At 44.0% G+C, this 5,868-nt stretch overlaps 1 pseudogene across 1 annotated transcript; it reads left to right on the plus strand.

Annotated features, from left to right (window-relative positions):
- Positions 1–2,769: 2,769 nt before the first annotated feature.
- On the plus strand, positions 2,770–5,569 carry LOC103715478 (putative pentatricopeptide repeat-containing protein At3g08820 pseudogene; annotated as a pseudogene). The gene has a single exon (XR_015976281.2). The product of XR_015976281.2 is annotated as a putative pentatricopeptide repeat-containing protein At3g08820 pseudogene (transcript).
- The last annotated feature ends 299 nt before the right edge of the window (positions 5,570–5,868 follow it).

A 5,868-nucleotide genomic window follows, 5' to 3' on the forward strand; every position in this document is an offset into this window, starting at 1 on the left:
GATCAATATTCTAGAAGATAATTAGGTAACTGAGCAGCCAATCAGTTGCATGCCGATCTTGGTGAACTCGACGAGGTTGGCTGGATATAGAGTCAGCGATTTGTTGGACCCCACTGGGTCAGTGGAGGGATGGGCTGATTCAGAAGATTTTTGGGGAGCAGTTGACATAGTTGGTCCTAGCTCTACCCAGGGCCGGCCCAATCCTTAGGCAACTGAGGTGGTCGCCTAAGGCCCTAGCCTAAAGAAGGCCCACCGCAGGAAATGCCTCAAAGACAAAATGAAAAGAAAAAAGGGCCTCCTGTGAGTTCGCCTTAGGTCGGCCCACTGCAGGGAAGGCCTCAAAGACAAAATGGCCTTAGGCCTCCAAATATATTGGGCCGCTCTTGGCTCTACCGGTTCCTGATCGAAAGGAGTCTGACAGGTTAGTGTGGATGTCATCATGCCGGACGCGGGTACAAGCTAGGGATTTTATCACTCTGATCAGTAGGAAGTCAGCTCGACAAATTGAAGGATGATGGATTTGGAGGATACAGGTTCACCCGCGTGTAGCGCTCTTCATCTAAAAGGTGGCATGGGATTGCTTACCGACCAGGAGTTTGCTCGCTCGATGAGGAGTGTGGGTCACCCAGTGCTGTGAGGAGTATATAGAGATCGATGAGACCATTGATCATGTTCTTGTGCAGCGCCCTAGGGCGAGGGAGATATGGAGGAGATCATTGGTTCCCTTGCCCCAATCGATGGAGTCGATTCAGGACCTGATCCATCTATTAAGAGTTTTTATATGGAGTCCCGGATTACGGGAGGAGGGGATCGTCAAAGCATACTTAGCTTATCATATTTGGTTGGATAGGAATGCTGGCTTATTTGAGGGTAGGAGGGAGTCTCTGAGGATGGTAGTGGATAGAGCTACATTGCAGGTGGGGGAGGTTACCACAGCTACCCCGTTGTTTTCTACTGAGATGGTTAGGAACATCTGAGGCACTCTCTCCACTGTCACAGCGCCCAGGTTCGCCCTTGTTTCTTGGATAGTTGGGTGCCCCCACCCCTTAGTCATCTCAAAATAAACTTCGATGGTAGTATGTCGGTGGACGGTGTATATGAGGGTGTTGGATTTGTGATCAGAGATTCTCTTGGCAGGCTGGTAGCAGTCGGAGATCGGCGTACGCCTGGTCTCACTGTTGTGGGGGCACAGCTTCGGGCTGCATAGGAGGGGCTATCATATGCGAGGAGGTTTCTCGATGCCAAGTAGGTGCATCTCGAGGGAGATTCTTCTATGGTAATTGGCTGGATTCGAGGCTTGGATAGGTATGGTGATGGTAATCCTCTCATCAGAAAGTCTCGCAGATTAGTTCGGAAGATTGGCGGTCTCCAAATAGCACATGTTTTTCGGGAGACAGAACCGAGCAGTAGACTAGGTTGCCTCTCTTGTCGCTCGGCATTTTGGAGAGTTCCTTTGGATATCTACAGAAGATACTCCCTATCCCTTGTACTCTTTACTTTTTGTTGATTTGGCAGGATGTATTCAACTTAGAGCTATATAAATTGCCGATTTTAGCAGCAAAAGAAAAAAAAGGGGAGAGAGAAATGTATCTGGTATACGCGTCTAGAGTTTTCGAGTACGCCGGTGCATTTTAGCAGTGGAGGGGACGTGGCACGTGTGCAAAGCTTGGAACTGCACGTGCGTTTCACTGGTTGGAATTCGTTCTTTTATTGTTTCTAGTCCCGCTTGGTAGTGCAGAAATTGGCGTAGTGCTGCGAAATATTTTTCTTTTTTCCTACATTGAAAATTCTTTCTTTGGAAAAGAGTTTTTTTATGTTTTTTTAATATTTTTGATTCACCGGATGAGCCATAACCACCTATGAATATATACAACAAAATTTAAAAAACCAAATATCTGAGAACCGTCGAGAGACATTAGCATAACTCTCCCACAGCATAAAAAACGTTTTAAATTCTATATAACTACTCGAGATGGTCACTATCTACTCGAGGTGGAAATAAATTTGCCGATATTTTTATTTTATAAAAATATTATAAAAAAATAAACTACTAAAATAAAATTAAAAAATTAAAAAGAATTTGTCTTAATCGAGGCATATGATATACACTGCTCTAAAAATATGATTCGCCTCCTACATACAGGTATGTGGTATTCTCGTCCCCAGTGTACAACAATTTGACTAAGCCCAATCCTCCTGTAACGAGCATGATCGTTGTGGAGGCTTAATCCGACCGACTTCTTCAGATACCTGAAAAATAATGAAAAAGACAAAAAAAGAAAGTTGAAGAGTGGAAGAATTTTCGGAGTACCATTGAGAGAGAGATCGGATTGAATTGGATTGTTTTTTAATTAATCTGCGAAGTGTTTATTTATATACTCTATCCGGAAGACCGAAGAGATGCGGTGGTTCCAAAGATACATATTCTTTCGGAAACACCGTATCTTTCCGAAAACCAACGTTCTCTTTCAAAGAGTAGCAACTTTTTTGAAAGAGGTGCCTCACAAAAGTAACAAAACAATATTTTAAAGCATTTAAAACAACTCAAGATTAGAAAATAAGAAAATTTATTTATTTTTTAATTAAAACTCCAACACAAGCCATGGAGACCAAGCACATAGCTCACTTCAGATTTGAGTTAGAGATGAAGCTAGTTACTTTAACAAGACATGAGTGTCCCATTGAGTATTTTGCTAAGCAAGATATAGACAGATACATTTATGGTAAAAAAGCAAACACTTCAAACGGCTACCGTAATGGAGGGCCATTGATCCTTCCCACGCTTTTCCGGATAAGTGGTTGTGATAACCCTCAACCTGAGGTTATAACAAAAAGACATGCATTCCCTCCCCATCTGTGTACCCACCCAAATTCCAAAGCTAGCGCCAATGGATCAAATGATAGCAGCAAACCAACCCCCCCTCTCTCCACTCCTCTCCTTCCAAACCAAACCAATCCCAAAACCCACCGTCCGCCACCTTGCAAACTCTCCTCCAAAACAAACCACCGCCGCCTCCACCACCTTGGAACAAACCAAGCAGCTGCATGCCCGCCTCATTAGAAGCCAATTTGATTACTCCAATCCCCTCCCTGGCCTCCCACTTGCACCCCATTCCAGCCCTCCGGCGCAACTCAATTTCCTCGTCACCTCTTACATAAAGAACAGCGGGCCGGCTGCGGCGCTGAGGCTCTATGCTTACATGCGAAAAACCGGCACCGGGCTCGATAATTTCACCGTGCCGTCGGTCCTCAAGGCTTGCGCGCAGCTCTCGAGAATCCGGCAGGGGATGGAGATCCATGGCTTTGCGCTGAAGGCTGGGTTGGATTGGGATGTCTTTGTGCATAATTCTTTGATGCAGATGTACTCAGAATGCGAACGTGTAGACTCTGCAATCAGAGTATTCAATGAAATGCCTGAGAGAGATGTAGTCTCTTGGAGTACTATGATTAAAACCTTCACGCGGAGTAAATCTTTCGATGAAGCCATTGATCTTGTTGGAGAAATGTTCCTGCTGAACATAAAGCCCAGTGACATAACAATGATAAGCATGCTCAGTCTATTTGCCGATATTGCAGATTTAAAGAAGGGAAGACCGTTGCATACTTACCTGATAAAAAATGGCGAGGCTGGATCGACAAATGTGAATGCTATCACTGCATTGATCGACATGTACGTCAAGTGCGGAAGCGTAAGTGTGGCAAGAAGGGTCTTCGACCGGATGACTACAAAGAGCATTGCATCATGGAGTGCCATGATCGCTGGATGCATTCGCTGCAGAGAGTTGGAGGCAGCAGTGGAACTCTTTGGCAAGATGCGGCAGGAGAATGTAAGTCCCAATGAGATCACAATGCTGAGCCTGGTTACAGAATGCGGGCAGACAGGGGCCTTGGAACTGGGCAAATGGCTCCACGCCTGCATGCTTCGAAATGGATTCAGGATGTCAGTAGTTTTGGCCACGACATTGGTTGATATGTACTGCAAGTGTGGCGATATGAGGAGTGCAAAAGCATTGTTCGATAGCACGAATGAAAAGGATGTAATGACATGGACTGCCATGATTTCAGGGTATGCATGGGTCAATGATATCGAAGAGGCTTTTGATCTCTTTGGACAGATGAAGGATGTAGACATAAGGCCGAATGAAGTGACAATGGTTAACCTTCTGTCTTTATGTGCCAAGGCCGGAGCTCTTGGCCGTGGAAGATGGGTTCATGCCTTCATAGACAAGCAAGGAATAGAATCAGATGTTGTGCTTGCCACTGCCTTAGTAGATATGTATGCAAAATGTGGGGACATAGATGCAGCTTATATGGTGTTTTCTAGAGCTACTGATAAAGATGTGTGCATGTGGAATGCAATGCTGAATGGGCTAGCAGTGAATGGTCATGGAGATAAAGCAATCAAACTATTTTCCCAAATGGAAAGGGAGGGGATCAAACCCAATGATGTCACTTTCATTGGAATATTGCGTGCATGCAGCCATGCAGGACTAGTGGTTGAGGGTAGACAATTCTTTAACCGAATGGATCATGACTATGGACTGGGTCCAAAGATTGAGCATTATGGATGCATGGTGGACCTCCTTGGCCGAGCTGGAAAACTTGATGAGGCACATGAATTGATAAATGGAATGCCCTTCAAGCCAAATGTGGTGATATGGGGGGCACTTCTTGCTGCATGTAAGGTTCATAAAAAACCCAGTTTAGGGGAAGTGGCAGCCAATAATCTTCTCAAGCTAGAGCCTTATAACAGCGGGTACAGAATTCTTCTTTCAAATATTTATGCAATGAATCATAGATGGGATGAGGTTGCAGAGGTGAGGAAAGCTATGAAGGACACAGGACTTAAGAAGACACCTGGGATCAGCTCGATTGAGGTGAATGGGTCAGTTCATGAGTTTGTGATGGGGGATGAGTCACACCCAGAAAATGAGAAGATTCAGCTGATGGTGGCCGAGATGCAAGGGGAGTTGAAACGGGCAGGTTATGTTGCTGACACCTCAGGCATCTTTCTTAACATAGATGAGGAGGAGAAGGAAACTGTTCTTGCCTATCACAGTGAGAAACTTGCTATGGCTTTTGGTCTCATTAGGTCAGCTCCATGTACGCCTATTCGGATTGTGAAGAACCTTCGGGTTTGTGATGACTGCCATGCTGCTACGAAGCTTCTCTCCAAGATATACCGCAGAGTGATAATTGTACGGGATCGGAACCGCTTTCACCGCTTCAGTGAAGGCTCCTGTTCGTGCAACGATTATTGGTAAAAAGAATATATATGTATATATTCTTCTTCTTTCAGTAGGAAAAGACCATTCTTCTGAATGAAACATAGAAAGTTTGCAAATATATCAAAAGGAATTGCAATACATATAAAAATGAGGATATTGGATGTTGGTCTCATATAAACTGCAAGAACCAACAAAACTAGTTGGCCAATCCTTTGCCCGTTGTGATGTTCACCTCCACCTTCAAACACATGCAATTTGACCATTTTATTGGATGCGTATCTTTTCCTGAAGCCATGAGAACATTGATCTCAAGTTTTCAAGTGAATAGCTTTCTTTATTTCTGATCTGAATGTCCAAATGCATGGAGAAATGAGAGAGTTCACTGCATCTATTCATATAAGAGGAAAATATTCTATCCCTCAATTTTAGCTACATTACTTTGTTTTGAACTTTATGCTCTTGAATCTTTCAAATATTTCAAGTTTATAACCATCCATTCTCCATTGACCAACTGATATTATGTCATTCGGTTCGAGTCTCCTTTTCGCATGCGGTTTCAACTCTCGATACATTTAAATATCATGTTTTCCCTATACTCCAGCACAGTTATGCTTGTGCACACTGCTTTTCCTAAACATTC

This window comes from Phoenix dactylifera, chromosome 3 (assembly GCF_051530095.1).
Source record: "Phoenix dactylifera cultivar Ajwa chromosome 3, Ajwa_hap1_PhDact_Kaust_v1.1, whole genome shotgun sequence".
In the NCBI taxonomy this organism is placed as follows: Eukaryota; Viridiplantae; Streptophyta; class Magnoliopsida; order Arecales; family Arecaceae; genus Phoenix; species Phoenix dactylifera.